Raw genomic sequence first — 19,490 nt, 5'->3', positions numbered from 1 at the left:
CTGGAGAACTGGTAGCGGAAATTTTGAGTAGTTTGGAGAACCGGCAGATGCCACCTCTGGCTGGCCCCAGGAGTGGGGTGGGAATGGGGATTTTGCAATATCCTTCCCCTGCCACGCCCACCAAGCCACGCCCACAGAACCAGTATTAAAAAAAGTTGGATTTCACCACTGCTACCAGGGTCCTCGACTTACAACCTTTGGTTTAGCCAGTGTTTGAAGTTACAATGGCACTTTAAAATGTGACTTATAACTGGTCCTCACACTTACAACCGTCACAGTATCACAGTCACGTGATCAAAACCGGGGGCCGTTACAACTGGCAAACATTTACAAAGATTGCAGCATTCTGGGTCAGATAACTCCCCATTTGCAACTTTCCAAATCAACTTCCATTAAGCAGACTCAATGGGGGGAGCCAGGTTCGCTTAACGACCGTGTGATTTGCTTAACAACTGCAGCAATTCTCTTAACGAGCATGGCAAAAAGTCATAAAGTTGGACTCACTTAACAACTGCCTCGCTTAGCATTGGGAATTCTGGTTCCCCCTTACGGTTGTAAATCAAGGACTTTCTGTACAAGCCGTTTCTATAACAATAAAGTTATCCCGTTTTTTAAAAACTTCATTTTTCTTCGAGCGTAAAATCCAGAAGCGATTTCCCAATGGAAACCAAACTGAATAGGATTGTTAAAACAGTTGCCTTAACCAACTCAACCACATTCATTTTTCCCATCAATTTCTCCACTGGGAGAAATAATAAATCTTTCTCTTTACACTTATTGGATTTTCTACATCCTCAAACGTCTATAATGACCAAGATCTACATTATCTCTCATACCCTTTGTCCAACAGCTCTAAAGGGAAAACTTCTTCAGTTTCAGTTTTATATTCGCTTCAAAAATATCCATGCCAAGGATGTGGCCTTAATCACGAAGGGATTCCCACTGAACCAGGTTAACGATCTCAGCTTGATCCAGGGGGACATTGTAGAATGGGAGGGAAGAAAGACCCTCGCCCAACTCCCCTTCACTTCAGTGGGGAAGGGGTGGTACCTTCCCAGCGGAATGTCCACCCTTAAGCAAATCCTATCTCCTTCTAGCACTGATGGTGTTACCTAGATGGGTGATGAAACGTCTACGAGAAAACAGCCAAGTTCAAAGACACCAAGAACTCTACCATCCTCCTCCACCTTTTTCTCCTTCTCTATCTTCTTCCCTTTCTCCATCTCTTTTTCCTTCTCCTCCTCCACTCTGCAATCCCCCTTTCCTTCTAGCACTGATGGTGTTACCCAGATGGGTGATGAAACGTCTACAAGAAAACAGCCAAGTTCAGAGGACACCAAGAAATCTACACTCCTCCTCCGCCTCTTTCTCCTTTTCTTTCTCTATCCCTTTCTCCATCTCTTTTTCCTTCTCCTCCTCCACTCTGCAATCCCCATTTTCCTCTAGCACTGATGATGTTACCTAGTTGGGTAATGAAAGGTTTGCAAGAAAACAACCCAGCTCAGAGAGCACCAAGGACCCCCCACAGTCAGCATTATCTTCCTCCTTCCCCTCCTCTTCCTCCTCTTCGCAAACCCCAACACCTCCTAGCACTGATGATGTTACCTGGTTGGGTCATGAAACGTCTGCAAGAAAACCAGCCATCTCAGAGAGCTCCGAGGACGCCACACTTCAGCTGCCTCTTCATTGAGGATGATGGCAAGGGGAATCTAAACATCTGGACAAGCACTTCAATGGGGAAGGATATTATGGGGCTTTCACAGCTGCCTGCCTGCCCGCCCTTGGGAAATAACACAATCACAAAACTACAGGAAACGGTGCTCAGCCCATGTGACGGTTCAGAGATTGCATGCAGCCGAATCTCACAGCCAAAATGTGTACAATCTCCTTTTTTTTCTCACATGGAGATTGCCAGGAAGCTGCAAAGATCCCGGGTAAAGCAGAACAATCCGGAAAAGGAATTGTAAAAAAAAATATATTTTCGATTCTTGAAAACACTTTTTGGAGTGTTACTTATGAGCCAAAGCAGATGCCCCTTCCCCTCTTGTGACCTCCAGCCAATCGTCCTCAACCTCCTGCTCTGAGGTATCTTTAGACTACAACCCCCATCATGCCCAGCCAATGCACCCATTTTCCTACCCAACTGATCAGGTTAAAAGCCACAACCAAATCCATCTGGCGGACTTCCGGTTAAGAAAGGCTGTACAGACAGTCCTCAATTTACAACCACAATCGAGCCCCAAATTTATGTCGCTAAGTGAGACGTTTAGGTGAGTTTTGCCCCATTTTACGACCTGTTGCTAAGTGAATCATTGCAGTTGTTAAAATTCGTAACGCGTTAAGTGTTCAGTGAATCCGGCTTCCCCCGTTGACTTGGCTTGTCAGGAGGTCACAAAAGGGGATCACACGTGACCCCAGGACACTGCAACCGTCATAAATATGAGTCAGTTGTCAGTTGAGTCACAGCTGAATTTGATCACTTGACCCTGGGGATGTCGCAACAGTCATAAGAATGTGAAAAATGGTCACAGGTCTCTTTTTTCAGTGCCGTCGTAACTTTAAACAGTCACTAAACAAATTGTTGAAGTCTTACAATTCATAAGTCAGAGGTAGTGGTGAAATCCTACCGGTTCTGTGGGCGTGGCTTGGTGAGTGTGGTGTGGCCTGGTAGGCGTGACTTGGTGGGCGTGGCAAGGGAAGGATACTGCAAAATCTCCATTCCCTCCCCACTTCAGGGCAAAGGATATTGCAAAATCTCCATTCCCACCCACTCTGGGGCCAGCCAAAGGTGGCATTTGCTGGTTCTCCGAACTACTCAAAATTTCGGCTACCGGTTCTCCAGAACCTGTCAGGACCTGCTGGATTTCACCTCTGGTCAGAGGACTCCCCGTACTGAAAAGCTGTTTTGCCTTTTGCAAACTTCCTCCAAGCCCCTTTTCCCAAATATAATTGCTAAAAAAAAAAAAATCTAAAATTTAAAGCAGCCCAGCTCCTAACCTTAATCTCAGCCTGTTTTAATGCCCTTCGAAGAAGGGAAATTGAAAAAAAAAAACAATGCACCAGATTAAGTGTCCCTGCAACGCCAAGGACATCATAACAAGAGTTGTGTTGGTTTTCACTATCGGATTAACACAAACATCCCTATTCTGTATCTCGGCTTTTAAGAGCTCATCCCATATATGCAGACTCAACTATTCTCTTTGCAGGTGGCAAAGTTTTCTTCCACTATTTGCAAATTGCACATTTGCACATTTCTTTAGCATTTGAAATGTGGATTTACAGGCGGCTGTTGGGTTGACAAAATCAGAAAGGAGGAGGGGATAAGCCACCTGGAAAAGCCAAGGGAAATGATCAAAGCCATTAAAAAGCAAAAGTTAGAATATTTCAGACATGCGACACCCGGAAAAATACGCCATATTTCACTTAATCCTCCAGGGAAAGATTGAAGGCAAAGGAGGTCCAGGCAGAAAAAGAAAGGACATCGTGGCTTCAAAATCTAAGGGTTTGGACAAAACTCAGCAGCCCTTTTTCATGCGTCTGTTGATCAAAATAGGATCGCCAACAGGATCGCAAATGTCCGATGACGGATATGACACAAGAAGAAGAAGAGATTGGCAAATTATTGCAAAGTTTGACAACCTCTCAAACTCACACAAAGGGAATGCTGCAATAGGTTGTAAGGGGAAAGGACCAGGTGTAAGTCGCCTTTCCCCACCCCCCAGTCCGGGTGTCACTTCAAACGGTCACAAAATGGACGGTTGTAAGTTGAGAACTCCCTGCCTTTATTTATATTCTTTGAGCATCAAACATGGTCAACCCCCGCAACCCCCCCCCACGAAAGTCTCTTCCCAGGTGCAGAGGGGCCAGCCCACCTGTTTGTCGGTTGTTATTGTACTTCTGCAAATTGCTATGTCGCACACAACCTCCCCCATGGGAGCAGGCGAGGCAGCTGTGACGGCCTCAGAGCTGTGGCTGGAAGACTGAATTGTGTATTTGCCACAAATGCTCCTTCTGGGTGGCTCTCCTGATGTTCTCCCCCAGGGTCCTCTTTTGAGGGAGTTGTCTCCTTCTCCTTCTCCTTCTCCTCCTCCTTCTCCTTCTCCCCCCTCTCCTTCTCTCCTCCTCCTCCTCCTTCTTCCTTCTCCTCCTCCTTCTTCTCCCCCTTCCCTTTCCCCCTCCTCCTCTTCCTCCTTCTGCTCCTCCTTCTCCTTCTTCCTCCTTCTGCTTCTCCTTCTCCTTCTCCTCCTTCTCCTCCTCCTTCTTCTCCCCCTTCCCTTTCCCCCTCCTCCTCTTCCTCCTTCTGCTCCTCCTCCTCCTTCTTCCTCCTCCTCCTCCTCCTCCTTCTTCCTTCTCCTCCTCCTTCTTCTCCCCCTTCCCTTTCCCCCTCCTCCTCTTCCTCCTTCTGCTCCTCCTCCTTCTCCTCCTTCTCCTCCTCCTTCTTCTCCCCCTTCCCTTTCCCCCTCCTCCTCTTCCTCCTTCTGCTCCTCCTCCTCCTTCTTCCTCCTCCTCCTCCTTCTCCTTCTTCCTCCTTCTGCTTCTCCTTCTCCTTCTCCTCCTCCTTCTTCTCCCCCTTCCCTTTCCCCCTCCTCCTCTTCCTCCTTCTGCTCCTCCTTCTCCTTCTTCCTCCTTCTGCTTCTCCTTCTCCTCCCTCCTCCTCCTTCTTCCTCCCCCTCCTCCTTTCCCCTTCTCCTTCTCCTCTCCTCCTCCTTCTCCTCCTTCTTCCTCCTCCTCCTTTCTCCTTCTCCTCCTTCTTCTTCTCCCCCTTCCCTTTCCCCCTCCTCCTCCTTCCTCCTCCTCCTCCTTCTCCCTCCTTCTGCTTCTCCTTCTCCTTCTCCTCCTTCTCCTCCTTCTTCCTCCTCCTCCTTCTCCTCCTCCTTCTCCTTTTTCCTCCTCCTCCTCCTCCTCCTCCTTCTTCCTCCTCCTCCTCTCCTTCCCCCTCAGGGGTGAGTTTCAAAACCCGTTGCTACCGGTTTGCTCATGGGTGTATGCATGCTCACGGACACTTCTGCACATGTGCAGAAGCATCCGGGCAGGTGGGTGGAGCCTCCCGCCACTGCCACTACCAGTTCGCCCACCGCTGTTTCTAATACTGATGATACTACCTAGTTAGGTCATGAAACGTCTGCAAGAAATGGTGGAAGACTGAATTGTGTATTTGCCACGGAGAGCCACGAACGCTCCTTCTGGGTGGCTCTCCTGATGTCCTCTTTTGAGGGAGCCCCCAAGGCAGAAACGTCCCCCCGAACTCAGCCAGACCGACCTCTCAATCAAAGGGGCAAAGCGCTTATTCATTTATACAGGCAGTCCTCGACTTACGACCATGTCTTTAGTGACCGTTCAAAGTTACAAAGGCACCGGAAAAAAGTGACTCACACTTACGACCGTCGCAGCATTCCTGCGGTCCCGTGATCCAAATTCAGATGCTTGCCAACTGACTTGTATTTACGACGGTCGCAGAGTACCTGGAGTCACGTGAGTTCCCCTTTGGCGACCTTCCGATGAGCAAAGGCGATGGAGGAAGCCGGATTCACTTAACAGCCGTGTCACTAACTGAAGGACTGCAGGGATTCCCTTAGCAACGGTGGCAAGAAAGGCTGGGCAAAGCCCTCTTAACCAATGTCTCGCTTAGCGACAGAAATTTCTGGTCCTAACCTATATTCACTTCCCCAAGGGTAAACAAGTGGGGGGGGTCTTTACTACAGATAACTGGTGGTTTTTAAGAAGCCCCTTGTCTGGAATGGTCTAGGGCAGGGGTCTCCAACCTTTTGTCACATTCTGCACAGCCATTTTCTTCTCCTGATTCCCACCCCTCAACCCAGTTCCAATTCCCGTTCTGCCCCCAACCCCCCAACCCCCTCCCCTTCTTTTTCCACCCCGTAAGAAACAGGCGGCATCGTGTCCGCTAAATAATTCCCCTTTTCCGTCTGCCCCATTTAATTCCTGGCATTCGGCCTCCCGGAGAATTCCCACAGTAAACGGCCACCGAAAAGACGGTCACCCTTTTTGCAGAGGGAGTTGCACGACCCAGAGCGGGACCCCAGACCCACCGGCTCACTCCTGCCTTCCTCCTTCCTGAGAAGCTGCTCTTCTAGCTGCGGGGAGAGGATCCTCAGAGCAACAGCTTTGCAAAAATGCCATCTTCTCTCCTTCCTAAGTGCTTGAGGCAAAGCGGTTCTGCAAACACGGCCAGTCCTTGATTTACAACCACAGTTGGGGCTAAGATTTCCGTTGCTAAGCAAGGCAGTTGTTAAGCGAGTTGCACCCAGTGACCTTTTTCGCCATGGTTATTAAGCGAATCTCTGCATTCAAGTGAATGGCAGGTGGTTGTTGAGTGAGGGGTGTCCAATTTTATGCCTTTTTTTTCCCCATGGTTGTTAAGCGAATCACCACACAGGTAGTCCTTGACTTACGACCTCGATGGAGCCTTGTTAAATGAGTTTTCTCCCCTTTTACCAAGTTTCTTGCCACAGTTGTTAAGTGAATGACTGCAGCTATTAAATTAGTATTATGGTGAATCTGCCTTAATATGGTAATTAACAGTAATAATGAATAAAAAACAAATGGTAATTAATAATAAAATTAATATGGTGAATCTGGTTAAGTGCACCTCTCTTCCCCATTGAACTTTGCTTGTCAGATGGTCATAAAAGGGGATCACATGCAACAGTCATAAATATGAATCAGTTGCCAAGCATCCAAATTTTGATCTCGTGAGCCTGGGGGGGAATGCTACAACGGCCGTAAGTGTGAGAAACGGTCATAAGTTGCTTTTTTCAGTGCCGTTAACTGCGAATGGTCACAAAGTGAACTGTTGTAAGTTGAGGACTACCCGTAGTTGTTAAGCAAATCACTATAGTTGTTAAGTGAATCATTAGGTTTTTAAGCGAATCTGGCTTCCCCGCATTGACTTTGCTTGTTGGGAGCCTGTTGCAAATAACAACAGTGGCAAGAAAAGTCATAAAATGGGGCAAAACTCACTTAACAAATGTCTCACATAGTAACATTTGCAGTCATAAGTCGAACACTACCTGTACTTAGTTAAATCCGCTGGTGAAGCAATAACTGTTGTGGCCCACCAGCTGCCAGTGGAGCTGTTGGCAGACCCGGACAATGAGGAGGTTGGGGAGGGACTGGGGCCGGTTCTGGAGTCTGGGGAAGGCTCTGATGGAAGCTCTGCGACGGACGCAGAGAGAGAGCCGGGGCCATCCGACATTTCCCAGCCACTGGAGAGGCAGCTGCCTTTGGAGGCTGAGATGAGTGAGGAGGAGGAACGGCTGGGGCCTGTTCTGAATGCACGTATGCACAGAGGAGGAGTTAGGAGAGGAGAGCAATGGAGGACAAGGAGTCAACTCGGGAAGCAAAGCAAACATGGACACAGATTGGCCCCTCCCTGGCTGGGGAATAAATAGAAGGAAAGGGGAGTGGTGGTCGTAGGAGACAACCGTTCGTATTTCTGGAGATTTTGCTCATGGCGTTTCGTGCCACAAAGACTGCTGGCCAGAACTTAAATTGCAGCCTTTTGACTGGGAGCTCAGTTATCGCAAGGAGCTGATAAGCCCTGTTACTGCAGTGAACTCCTTGCAGGACTCTTGCCTGGAATTTTCGGTGGGGTGAATGCCATTAATTCACGAGAGGTAAATGAAGAGGGGTTTTTCGTGACCAGGAGTCCGTTTCTTCCTTCGGCTAAGGCTGGGTCAGAACAGGAACCAGCACCTTTAAATTAATGGGACTTCCACCTGCCCTGTGAATGGAGACCTTGAGCCCAAGGGCTAAAAATATCCCTTGGGAGTTCTTGAGAACTTCCTGGCTGGCAGCCACTTCCCAGCGCTGCAGAGCCCCTTCCAGCTTCTCCTGAACAAGCCCTGACTGGCGGCTGGGCTGCTTCCTGCCTTTAAAAAACCCAGCCTCTGCTCTTGGCATCCATGGGCATTGGCAGAGGGAGAGAATCCAGATCACCCGGAGTGCTCATACCACTTTATAAAGGCCTGGGTAGGAAGGCCACATGTGGAATTCTGCACCCAGTTTTGGTTGCCATGATATTAAACAGATGTTGAGACTCTGGAAAGACTGCAGAGAAGAGCAACCAAGAGGATTAGAGGGCTGGAGGCTAAAACATATGACGAACGGTTGGAGAAATTGTCTAGTCTTGTGAAAAGAAGGATTAGGGGCGACATGAAAGCAGTGTTCCAGTATCTCAGGGGATGCCACAGAGAAGAGGGAGTCAAGCTATTCTCCAAAGCCCCTGAAGGCAGGACAAGAAGCAACGGGTGGAAACTAAGCAAGGAGAGAAGCAACCTGGAATTGAGGAGGAATTTCCTAAGAGTGAGGACAATTAACCAGTGGAACAGCTTGCCACCAGAAGTCGTAGATGCGCTAGAGGATTTTAAGAAGAGATGGTGGAATGGTGTAGGGTCTCCTGCTCGAGGAGGGGTTGGACTAGAGGACCTCCAGTTGTTCTGTTGTTCTTTTATTCTGTTCTGTTATTTGCAGCATTCACCGGCTGCATTCACACCACACACCAAACCCGGATAATGAACCGATCCTCATTCTAGGTTTCCACAAGGCAGTGACCCCATAAAGTAACGAGGCGTAGATTTGCACAAACCCAGACCCACAGACCCAAGCACAGACTTTAGCATGTTTGCTAATAGCAACGCCCCAATTTTCACTGGCCGGATCAAATGTTCGTAGGAGTCCAGCTGTGGGAAGCCGACCGATGCCCTGCTCATTCCTTTGGACAAGTCTTTCCTAATTATTTGACGGGATGGGGGGGGAAAAGAGAATGCAAAACCAGAGCAGCCCTCCCCATCCTCCCCAGCCAGCAGCCCCAGGATGGTAAGCAGTGGGAACTTGATGCAACCAATCAAAGCAGGCAAGATAAGGAACTGGCTGGCATTAACTGGCCACGTGCCCTGGGTTTACACCGGGGGTCAGTGGGGGGGAGGAATATCCAACTCAAATGCAGGATTTCATTTCAGGTATTCACATATAAATATCATGGTGGAACTACATAGTAAGAAGCCAGCTCAGACTTGAGACCAAGGAAATGAAAGAATCCTGGTCAGAAACAGACACTGGTTAGGGGTCTGCTCCCTATTTATATACCAGTAACTTGTCCTGCCAGTATTGCTGGGAATGAGGTCTTCTCCTTGGCAGCTCCTTGATTAGGCTGGGCCAGATCACATTCTCTCCAGCGTCCAAATCCCAGATAAGCAGGGATTAACCCCAGACAAACAATACAGCAGAAAGCAATATCAGTACTATGGGGTGGTAGAAGATGGGGCTGCCCAGGGAAGCAACGCAAGTGTGCCAACTCAGGATTTCTAAGGCAACCTTCACCCTGCTGGCCCACACTTGTCGAATGGGACTACTCCTTCCATCATCCTCAGCCTTGCCATCTCCCACACCAGCGGAAAAGTTACGGGAAGCGTAATCCAGAAGCCGACAGTTCCTGAACCGGCCTGCCCAACGATGCCACTTCGGCTATTCAACCGGGCAGGCTGGCATTCCTGCAGCGAGGGGAGGTCAGCCACGGAGCAACGCCGGAGGAGAAAGAGGCTCTATTCTCCAGCCCTCCTTTCCTGGCAGGCGGAACAGGCCTCCCATTCTTCCGGCTTCATAAAAGAAGACGCCAATAGCCCCCCCCCTTTAAGAGCAAAAGAAGAAAACCCCAAACTCAGCCAGAGGGGAAAGTGGTCTCCATGCCCTTCCGAAGGGGCCTCGGGTGCAAAAGCTGCTTCCACAATGAGACCCATCAGCCAAAGCCTTCCAGGGCCCAGAGGTGACCCCACACTCCCCCCAGGGACCCACAAGGGACATGGAGGGAGGGGGGAATCCCAGCCTGACCTCCCTTCCAGCTGTCTCACCTGGCCGGAAGAGAGGAGGAGGAGGGGAGGGGTCCTCCAAAGGAAATCTATGCGAGCCTCAGCATTCAGTGCAATGCCATTTCTTAACTTTGGCGACCACACAGGGGCCGGAGAGAGCTGGGCGGGCCATGCTTGACCACCAAGGGATTGGGGGGCCCATTCTCTTCTCCGGCACAAAGAGCCATTCTTCCCTTGGGGGCTGCAAGGGGGGGGAAGTAAGGGGGGCTGCCTCCTCCTCTCTCCAAAAGTTATTTCCCAACAAAAAAGCCAGAATTTTTGGCCGCTTTAGAGGCTGCACAGATCTGACCGGGGCATCTGGTCTTCCAAAGCCACAAACAACGTCCGAGTGGGTTTCCAAGGTGGGGAGACGGGACATGCCCCCCTCCAGTATTACAGACCCCCAACATATGGGACCCACCCAGCAAAAGGGCCTAGAGCCCCCTGCCCTCCCTGCTCAAGGCCAGCATCAAGCAGTCTTTTGCAAAGATTTCTCTTCCCGGCTTTGACTGCCTACCAGATACAGGTAGTCCTCGATTTATGACCACAATTGAGCCCAGAATTTATGTTGCTGAGGAACTCATTAACTTTTATTTCCTTTTACGACAGTGTTTCTCAACCTTGGAAGCTTGAAGATGGGTGGACTTCAACTCCCAGAATCCCCCAGCCAGCGCACCCATCTTCAAGCTTCCAAGGTTGAGAAACACTGGGCTGGGGGATTCTGGGAGTTGAAGTCCACCCATCTTCAAGCTTCCAAGGTTGAGAAACACTGTTTTACGACCTTTCTTGTCACAGTTCTTAAGTGAATCACTGCAGATGTTAAGTTGGTAACACGGTTGTTAAGTGAATCTGGCTTCGCCCATTCACTTCGCTTGTCAGGTCACAAAATGGGATCATGTGACCCCAGAGTACAGCGAGCGTCATAAATACGGGTCAGTTGCCAAATGTTCAAAGTTTGATCACCTGACCACAGGGCTGCTGCAACGGTCGTTAAGTGTGAAAAACGGTCATAAGTCACTTTCTCCGGTGTCGTTGTAACTTCAAACGGTCACTAAATGAACTGTTGTAAGTCGCGGACTTAGCTGTATTCAGAAGGCAAATGCAGAAGGGAGATTTGGCAAATGTATCCAGGGCTGATCTTTATCTCTCCAACTTACAGTGGAGGACTACCTGCAAATGACTTTTTCGCAGTGCCACTGTCTGTCTGAACGGTCGCTAAACAAATGGTTGTAAGTCGAGGACAACCCATAAAGATCAGCCTGGGATACATTTGCCAAATCTCCCTTCTGCATTTGCCTTCTGAGTACAGCTAAGTCCTCGACTTACAACAGTTCATTTAGTGACCGTTTGAAGTTACAATGAGTAACTTCACGTAAATGACACGAGTTGTAATCCTCAATTGTGGGTTCAGTGCCAGTCTATGACCCACTCTGCCAGGCTGCCACGAATAAATAAACAAACAGTAAAATAAAATAATAAAATAATAAAATAATAAAATAATAAAATAATAAAATAATAAAATAATAAAATAAAATAAAATGAAATGAAATAAAATAAAATGAAATGAAATAATGAAATGAAATAAAATAAAATAAAATAAATAAAATGAAATGAAATGAAATGAAATGAAATGAAATGAAATAAAATACAATACATGCCACAACACGGATCCCAAGATCAGCGGAAAGAGCTCAGCCGGTGTTCCAGGGTTCCTCTCCAGCACCCTGGGCAACCTTGGCACCTTGGCACCCCACCAGTGCCAAGATGTTGCTGAACACAGACCCACCCACGCACCCATACACACAGACACCCCGAGGACCAGGCCAGCCCCTACGTAGGGAGGGGCACACACCCCCAACCCCCTGCGTAATTCTGCTCTGGGTTCAGCCAACTGGCCTCCTTCGGAAACGCCCAAGAGAATCCATGAAACTTAAGAGGAAAATCTGGACTTTGGATGGTTCCCCGTCGGGGGGGTGGAGAGAAAGACGACAACCGAAGTGTGGCCTGTTGTGAGAATCATTGATTAGTCGTGTTTCTGCACCACCCAAGGCCAGAGAGACTCTGGGCAGCTTTTCAAAAGATTGGAAACACCGATCGAACCGTGAAGATTTGATTCTTCCCACCAAAGGGCAGAAGTGGGTCCTCCAGGTCTACAGGCCATTTCCGGTCCAGAAGGGGCACCCTGAGAGCCTCCATCTTGCTTCTCCCTTCCCCCTTTAAAAAAAAACCCAGCAAGAAGGGCACGTACAACAATTGCTAACCTTTCCCGTTGCAAAAATCTCTCCGAAGGGCAGGATTTGCACCAGGGACCCCCTGCACTCTAGAAACGCACAGAGGGATGAAGAATTGGGTACCAGGAAATTGTGGGCTGGGGACGGTACAGGAGGTGTAAAATTATCACCCACAGTTACCAAAGACCCTTGGTAGTACAGTGGTCTAAGGCACCCTGTTATTAAGCTGGTTATTAAGACCAACTGCCTGCAATTACTGCAGGTTCGAATCTCGCCAAGGTTCAAGGTTGACTCAGCCTTCCATCCTTTCTAAGGTGGGTAAAATGAGGACCCAGATTATGGGGGCATTAAACTGACTTTGTATAAATATACAAAAGGATGAAGGCTATTGCTTAATGCATTGTAAGCCGCCCTGAGTCTCTGGAGAAGGGCGGCAGATAAATCAATTTTAAAAAAAAATCTCTCCAAAGATGCTTCTGAGTATTGTCCCGACCAGCTCAGGGCACCAAACAGATTTTATTTTCCTAATAGGAGAGAATACAGGTAGTCCTCAACTTATAACCACAATTGAGCCCAAAATTATGCCGCTAAGTGAGACATTTGTTAAGTCAGCTTTGCTCCACTTTACAACCTTTCTTGCCACAGTTCTTAAGTGAAGCCCCGCCTTTCTTCAATGAATCTGGCTTCCCCCATTCATTTTACTTGTCAGAAGGTCGCAAAAAGGAATCAAAACAACCCCGGACACTGCAACGGTCATAAGTACATGCCAGTTGCCAAGCCTCTAAATTTTGATCCCTTGATTGCCGGGATGCTGCAATAGTTGTAAGGGTGGAAAAAGGTCATAATCCATTTTTTTTAGTGCAGTTGTAACTTTGAACAATAACTAAACGAACTGTTGTAAGTCAAGCCCTACCTCAGGATTAAACAAACCCCTCTCCCACGTAGCACTAATGATGTTGCCTAGTTGGGTCATGAAACGTCTGCAAGAAAGCAGCTCAGAGAGCACCAAGGACCCCATAGTTGTTCTCCTCCTCTTCCTCCTCCTCCACAAACCCCCCTCCCTTCTAGCACTGATAATGAAACCTAGTTAGTTAATAAAACCACCAACCTCCGGGAGAAGAAAACCGCAAGAAAACCACCAACCTCAGGGAGCCCCGAGGACCCCACACTCCTCCTCCTCCTCTCTGCCAACTCCCCTCCCTTCTAACCCAGATGATGTTACCTAGTTGGGTCCTGAAATGTCTGCAAGAAAACTACCAACCTCAGAGACCCCCACAGATATTTTCTTGCTCCGATCAGAATGGAGATCCAGCCGCTTTCTCAATCTTTCAAGGAATCCCCTCAGAGAGCACATCGCTCCAAAAAGATCAGGGGCACAACCTCCGCTCTGCTGCCCAGCCACGTTACACCTCCTGCGCCCACCCAGAGAAAGCCCACCTGCCCCCTTTCCAAGCCCTGCCCAGATTTCCTTCCAGAGCAGGCTGGACTACATTTCCCATCGCTGCGGACTACATTTCCCATGGCTGCCCTGGCTTGGGGAAGTTGCCGCCTGACCCTTGAGAGGGGAAGAGGTTTGAGGAAGCTCAGAGGCCCCTCTGAAGGCTTTGGAGGTGCCAAGGACCCACCTGTGCAGGTAGGAGGAGGAGCAGGAGGGGAGCCCTGGAAACCTCTTTGCCCAAGGACCCTGCTCTTCAGGCTGGAGGGCTGGCAGCGCAACCCCTTCCCCGGCCAAGGGCTTGGCGTGGGCAGCGTGGAAGGCCGGAGAAGCGGGCCGGGGGCTTCGTGCTCAGCCGCGCATCCTCGGACGGGTCCCGCGGTGCCTGGCGCTGCCTGTCCAGGTGAAAAGGGGGCTTCGGGGAGAGGTGGGGACCGCTCTGGTTGCACTCGGCGGCCGCCCACCGGCCACCTGGCGCCCTCAGAGGATGGGGGCTCGCTGGGAGATGGGGGCGCGCTGGAGGGGGCTGAAGCCTCCTCTTCCTCCTCCTCCTCCTCCTCTTCTTCTTTCTCCTCTTCCCTCCTTTTCTCTCCCCCCCCCCAGGAGAGCCTCTCCGCAGGCGGAGGCTCAACAGGTGAAGTTTCCCGGAGCCGGGAGAAGCGGAGAAGCCCTTCCCTGCCCAGCCACTTACTTCCCTGCGGGGGCTTCGGGGGTCCCAGCCCAGCGTCCCCCGGGGGCCTCGGCGCGTCTTCGGGCTGCGCTGCGCTGCGCTCGGGGCGGCTGCGGGCGGGCGGGCGGGCGGGCCGGGGGCGTCTCCTGGCCGGCCGGAGGGAGGAAGGGAGGGAGGAGCGGGTCGCGCCGCCCCCGCCGCCTTCCGCGGGCAGCCCCCGCCAGCCCGCCCGCCCCGAGGGGAGCGGCAGAGGCGCCGGGGACGGACCCCGCCGAGCTCCGCCTTCGCCCGCCGAGCCAAGGGAGGCTCCGCGGGGCCGCCGGCTCTTGGGAGCGCTGCCCGCCTGCCTTGCCCGCGGGGGAGGATGGGCTTTGGCATCCCGGCCCTTCCGCAGCTCTCTGGCCGGGCACAGAGGGCAGCGCTCAGGCCAGCGGGCGGGCGAGAACCCGCAGCCGCTTCCCACGGCCGGTGAACGATTCCGGTTGATCTGCGGGCCCCGGAATCAGGCCGCTAAATCAGGGTTTCTCAATGGCAGCAACTTGAGGATGGGTGGACTACAACTCCCAGAATTCCCCAGCCAGCATGCTTTGAGATAGGTGGGACTACAATTCCCAGAATTCCCCAGCCAGCATGCTTTGAGATGGGTGGGACTACAACTCCCAGAATTCCCCAGCCAGTATGCTTTAAAATGGGTGGACTACAACTCCCAGAATTCCCCAGCCAGTATGCTTTAAAATGGGTGGGACTACAACTCCCAGAATTCCCCAGCCAGCATGCTTTGAGATGGGTGGGACTACAACTCCCAGAATTCCCCAGCCAGTATGCTTTAAAATGGGTGGACTGGACTTCTCAAGTTCATGCAGATTTCTTTTTAACCCAGTAGAGCTCAAAGATCAAAGGAAGGGCAGACATAAGGCCCACAACTCACCTGCTTGATCTTTGCTCCTTCTGACTTACTAAATCGTGCAGTGGGAATTAATTCAACCTCTATTAAATGTAACCAACCGCAGGAAGAAGGTTGAGAAACGGGTGGCCTTACAATCCCAGGTACATGGGGGGGGGGACTGATTTCCTGGACGCCTTTTTAACTGGGATTTTGTCCACAAATTGTTTTTAATTAGGCCACCCATCCCACTTCCACGAATCTGGGCAATTAACAATAAATTAAATAAATTATTCTAGAAAGAGTGCAGAGAAGAGCAACAAACATAATTAGGTGGCTGGAGACTAAATCAAACAAAGAACCGGTTGCAGGAATGGGGTGTGTCTAGTCTTATGAAAAGGAGGACTAGGGGGGACATGATAGCAGTGCCCCAATATTTGAGGGGCTCCCCCAAAGAAGAGGGGTGTCAAATTATTCTCCAAAGCACCAGAAGGCAGGACAAGAAGCAACGGATGGAAACTAAGCAAGGAGAGAAGCAACCTAAAAATCAGGAGGAATTTCCTGACAATGAGAAGGATTAATCGGTGGAACAGCTTGCCACCAGACGTTGTGGGTGCTCCACCACTGGAGGCTTTTAAGAATAGACTGGACAACCATTCGTCTGAAATGGTAGGGTCTCCTGTTTGAGCAGGAGGTTGGACTAGAAGACCTCCAAGGTCCCTTTCAGCTCAGTTATTCTGAAATCTCCGGTCAACTTCTCTGCAACTATTTCCCCTTCCAACTCTGCTATTAAATTAAAACTGTAACAGTCAAACAATTAAAGAGAAATTGTGTTGCCATTTTTGGGATACCTGAGGGTTTATTTTTATATATCCTGTTTCCCCCAAAATAAGACATTCCCCCGATAATAAGCCTAATCGGGCTTTTGAGCGCATGGCAATAAGGCCAAGCGCTTATTTCAGGGTTCAAACAAATATAAGACAGGGTCTTATTTTTGGGGAAACACAGATATGACTACAGCAGCAAGTTCGTTTCTATGCCCAAAGATGGAAAGAATACGCATGTAATCCTCAACTTATCACCACAATTGAGCCCAAATTTTCCATTGCTTAAGTAAGACAGAAATTAATGGAAGCAGCTAGAAATGAGGAAATTGGTTGCATTGCTCAGAGACAATAATTTGATTAAATGTCAGGCAATCTGGTGGCCATTGATAGATTTCTTACAGGATAAAGAGAAGAAGCCACTTTTGACCTGGGATTTTGCTATCAGATGTAAATAATCTTATATTTAAAATATACAGTCTTTTAGATGACATGAAAAGTACATTTCATGAATACTGATTTTTAGTAAATTGACTGTTAGTATTTTAAAATATTGTACAGATTGGCGTTATTTCTTTAAAAGTAGCTATATTGGTATTGTTAATATGAACTAAAAGTCAGTCAGAAATACCTTTGTTATATTTGGTGTATTTTTTGTAATTTTTAATGTGTGTTGTGATTCCCTTTCCTTTTTCCATGTATGTTAGTTTGTATTTTAATGTATGATGTTGAAACCTAATTAAGATGTTATTTTTAAAAATCATATCGTTCATTTGTATTTATTTATTAGCTTTTTCCTGCATTTATTATTATTATAAATAACTCAAAAGTGATCAACAGACCTCATATTCCCTCCTCCTATTTTCCCCACAACAACAATCCTGTGAGGTAGGTGAGGGGGGGACTGCCCCAAGGTAACCCAGCTGGCTTTCATCATGCCTATGGGCAGGACTAGAACTCCCTGTCTCCTGGTGATTGGCCCAGTCACTCAGCCGGCTTTCATAGCTAAGGCGGAACTAGAACTCGGAATCTCCTGGTGATTGGCCCAGAGTCACCCAGCTGGCTTTCATGGCTAAGGTGGAACTAGAACTCCCCGTTTCCTGGTTTCTAGGCCAGCACCTTTAACCACTGGACCAAACCACCTCTTTCTAGAGTTTCAACATCTTTTTTATATTGTAGCAACCAAAACTGGATGTAATATTCCAGGTGCAGACTTCCCAGGGCATTATAAAGCAAGATAACTTTAACAATACGGTAACGTTTTGCATCACGGTGGAGTCAGGGCAACTGAATCCAGCGTTTACTGACCGGATGCCCTTCCTGACGCCTATACAGAGTTCACAGCAGACAATTACTCATTGAGCCCAGAGACAGAAATATCTGCCGCAACCTGGGATCGAATTTACAGCCTCCTGATTGTGAGGCCAGAGCTCCACCTCTTGGCCAATGTTCTCACATGATCTTGATTCCATCCCTCTGTTAATGCAGCCTAGGACTGCGCTGGCTTTTTTTGGCTGCTTCTGCACACAGCTGGCTCCTATTTAAGTGATTATCCACTCGGACTCCAAGGTCCCCCTCGCTGTTAGTGCTATTGAGCCAGGTTGCAGCTGTACTACAGGTAGTCCTTGACGTACGACGGCAATTGACCCCAACATTTCTGTTGCTAAGTGAGACATGGCAAGAAAGGTCATTAAAAAGGTCACAAATCTATTTCTTCACCCTCAAAGTTAAAAAACAGCCTTTGCCATTAGCACAAGCCTTGAGGTTTAGTCTCGGAGTTTATCCATCCTTCCCTTCCCTTCAGGCCTCGTGAAAACCTTGGCAGACACGTTTTTATTCAGGTTCTTATTATGCCTCATGATCCAGAATATCCGGTTCTTTGAAAGTCATCGGATCAATTTCAGGGAATTCAGTTGCAAACAAAATTCGCCAAGGGGGTGTGGGTATCTGTCTGACGTGGACAGTTGACAAACGATTGCACCTCTTTAGCCAGGAATTCTGGGTTTTTGCAAAAGGTGAGTGTCCCGTCCAGGAACTCCTTGCAAATTCTTGGGGATGGAAAGCAGAGATGACCAAGAGACTAAAGAGATATTGAAAGAAAGTGGGGAAACAATGACGCGGAGTCCTCGACGTACGACGATTCCTTTTAGGACCGTTCGAAGTTGCAACAGCATTGAAAAAAGTGACTTACATCCAGTCCTCGCACTTATGACCATCACAGCTTCCTCACGGTCACATACACATAAGTCGGGCACATGTAATTACAACACTGGCAGTGTCCTGGCATCACGTGATCCCCATTTGCAATCTTCCCAGCCAGCTTCCGACAACCAATGTCAATGGGGGAAGTTGGATTCACTCAATGACCATGTGATTCACTTAACAACCATGGTTTGCTTAACAACCACAGCAAAAAACGTAAAATTGGGTGTGACTCACTTAACAACCGCCTCACTTAGCGACAGACCACACCCTCACCAAAATGGCAGGGCAAGCCACTTGTTTTATAAAAAGGGAGCTCCCTATTAGCATTGATGATGTTAACTAGTCGGGTCATGAAACGATTGCAAGGAAACAGTCAAGCTCAGAGAGCACCAACCCTAAGCTACCCATATTCTCTTCCATTGGAAGACGGGAATGTTGTGGTTTTCTATCCTTTCAGCTTTCAGTCTTTTATTTTGGTTTTAATTCTTTGCAGAGTCCCCAGGGAGCAGAGTCTCTTGCAACATCTATCAGTGCGTGTTGCAAAAGCATTTCCATTCCAGCCCATCCCCACGGGGGGAGTCTTAACCAAGACAACAGGAGGATGACTCAGTCACAGCTGCCCCCAGAGCTATGAGTCAGTGGGAGGCATGCCTTCCCCCCCTCCTCTCTCTCTCTCTCTCTCTCTCTCTCCACATGGTCAGCAGCCGCTATACAAACCTGGATCTGGACACTGAGTCACTGTCCCTCTGCCGAGGCAGGAAGCCATTGGATGTGGGGGAAGGGAGGGGAAAGACAGGTTTACAAACTTACCTGTTATGATTCAGGGGAGGCATTGCTAGCACTTTCATTCGCTATCATTTTCTGGTGTGGGAGTTAAAACTGGGAGGCTGGTTTAGGAGATGGTGGGGAGGGTGGAATGTGTGTCTGTTGCATTTCCAGCTCTGCAGCTTTGCCCACCTGTTCAGAGGTGAGGGAGGGGCCTTCTGCAAACGGGACCCAGGGGGTCCCTCAGGTGGTGGAAGTTTGACCAATGGGATTCTCTCATCTCAAGAAACAGAGCAAACTGAGCTTTAAGTCTTCCACATACAGCAAGTCCTCAACTTACAACCACAATGGAGCCCAAAATTTTGCTAAATGAGTCTAGCCCCATCTTACGACCTTTCTTGCCCCTGTTGTTAAGTGAATCGCTGCAGTTGTTAAATTAGCAACACGGTTGTTGATGGATGGTGGCTTCCCCACTCACTTTGCTTGTCAGATGGTCGTAAAAAGGGATCGTCACGTGACCCTGGGACACTGCAACCGTCATAAATATGAGTTGAGTTGCCAAGGGTCTGAATTTTGATCAAAGGACCAGAGAGATGCTGCAAAAGTCGTGTGAA

The 19,490-nt window shown here is 49.0% G+C and overlaps 1 protein-coding gene across 8 annotated transcripts in view; it reads right to left on the bottom strand.

Annotated features, from left to right (window-relative positions):
* Positions 1-18,979, bottom strand: part of ARAP1 (ArfGAP with RhoGAP domain, ankyrin repeat and PH domain 1) — a 103,378-nt gene extending 84,399 nt beyond the window's left edge. For 3 of the 8 annotated variants that reach the window (XM_087895681.1, XM_087895684.1, XM_087895688.1), the window contains exon 1: positions 14,221-14,345. The gene's annotated coding sequence lies outside the window, so the exon portion shown is untranslated. Of the gene's footprint in view, positions 1-13,719; positions 14,463-18,921 lie in introns of those variants that run through there. The other 5 variants (XM_087895683.1, XM_087895686.1, XM_087895687.1 and 2 more) reach the window with 4 other exon arrangements.
* Between the last annotated feature and the right edge of the window lie 511 nt (positions 18,980-19,490).

Source organism: Pantherophis guttatus, chromosome 5 (genome assembly GCF_059756535.1).
Source record: "Pantherophis guttatus breed Tessera chromosome 5, ASM5975653v1, whole genome shotgun sequence".
Classification (NCBI taxonomy): Eukaryota; Metazoa; Chordata; class Lepidosauria; order Squamata; family Colubridae; genus Pantherophis; species Pantherophis guttatus.
This window is presented reverse-complemented; position numbering and strand designations above follow the sequence as displayed.